The sequence below is a fragment of the Dreissena polymorpha genome, chromosome 1 (assembly GCF_020536995.1).
Source record: "Dreissena polymorpha isolate Duluth1 chromosome 1, UMN_Dpol_1.0, whole genome shotgun sequence".
Lineage (NCBI taxonomy): Eukaryota > Metazoa > Mollusca > Bivalvia > Myida > Dreissenidae > Dreissena > Dreissena polymorpha.
In genome coordinates this window covers 148,068,950-148,070,484 of record NC_068355.1, presented here as the reverse complement: position 1 = coordinate 148,070,484, position 1,535 = coordinate 148,068,950, and the positions used below count along the sequence as shown (strand labels likewise).

The 1,535-nt window shown below is 30.7% G+C and overlaps 1 protein-coding gene across 1 annotated transcript in view; it reads left to right on the top strand.

Annotated features, from left to right (window-relative positions):
• Positions 1-280, top strand: part of LOC127855034 (perlucin-like) — a 9,086-nt gene extending 8,806 nt beyond the window's left edge. The window contains exon 7 of the transcript XR_008037327.1: positions 1-280. This exon is cut by the window's left edge and continues 944 nt beyond it. The gene's annotated coding sequence lies outside the window, so the exon portion shown is untranslated.
• The last annotated feature ends 1,255 nt before the right edge of the window (positions 281-1,535 follow it).

Here is a 1,535-nt window from a genome sequence, read left to right as displayed (position 1 = left end):
TAATAGTTAAATAAAATAAAGGCGATGTATATCTCAAAAACATTTGCAAACTTATGCTTTTATGTAGTGACAAAGTTACAGTTGGGGGCATCCGTGTCGTGTGGACACATTTGTTTGACTGATGATAAACAACTCATTCATAGTGATCTAACTATAAAATGTTATTTACACGATAAGAAATACATTGTATTGTATGCCTGCTAATATTGTGGTCTTAAAATAATATCACTTATACTGTTGTAGTTCATTTAAACATCAAGATATGTGATGTTAACGTATGTGTTCATGTTATGTTTGTATTTGATTTTTTTTTACATGTTAATAAATATTTTGGTGTTTAAAGTTCAATCTATAGTGAATTAATTTGTGACGCGTGCCATTAAATATGTAGTGCTTATTGCTTTTATTTTGTTTAAGTTGAAAATCATGTTTTTGAATCTCTACGTATGAAATGCACAAGTGAATTTGGTTTGACACTTGTGCGAAGATTAATAATATATAAACTTCAATTACATTGTTGATCACAAACCGCATGTATATGCAATCCACAAATTACTGTTTCCATAGCAACTGTTAACTTAATCTATTTTGTCTACTTAATTTTATCAATCATATAACAAAATTGAATTGCTAAATAAACCAAAATAATGTCTGGCAGTACAGACACACAACACAAATTGTATCATGAGGAGTTATTCGTTTTAGTTTTAAGTTCATAGCTGTACAAAATGTTCAATTTCTGAATACACACCTTTTTCCAGAAAATTTGCATATATTTATGTATATAATAAACATATTAATGATGTTCCATATCTGTCCAGAACATATTTTGTTGATTTTCTGTGCCTTTTTTGGCTTAAATTCTTTAAAATAGTAATAAATATGAAAAAAAAACATTTTTGTTCCCATGGCAACCATGAGTATTTACGGATTAATTTATTTATATTTTAAGTACAATTAATTCCGTACTTTGAAATTAATTATGTTCATCCAGAAAACGCTATCAATGAAGATATTATCAACACAAACTGATCAGCATAACAAGTACCGATACTGGTTGAATAAGGACGTCATTTCATCCAAAACGGGCATTCAGCATTTATGACACACAAAAAGTGACAGACCCAGATGGGTCATAATCTCGTTCCCAGCCACATATCTTCATCGCCTATGTAGGATGGCCATGATTTATTGATCGACTATCCATTGTGACTTTGAAAAATGCAGCTGCAGCCTTGATTTTTATAAACCTGTTTATAATAATGCATACACATAATAAATCAATGAAAAACTTCCGACAAAACGTCTTCTTAAAAAAGATATTTTGACTATGTATAAAGATATTGACAACTATATACATAGTCGAACTATCTTTTTTGTAAGAACTAAACTTCTTCCCAAGCACACTAAATCTAGCCACAGGCCTTCAGCGTCTATGGCGCTTTGATTCGTAAGAGGGGCCGTTTACGCCAAAATGAGACATGGACATACGATGGCCATAACATCGAAACAGTTGATAATTTCAATTACTTAGG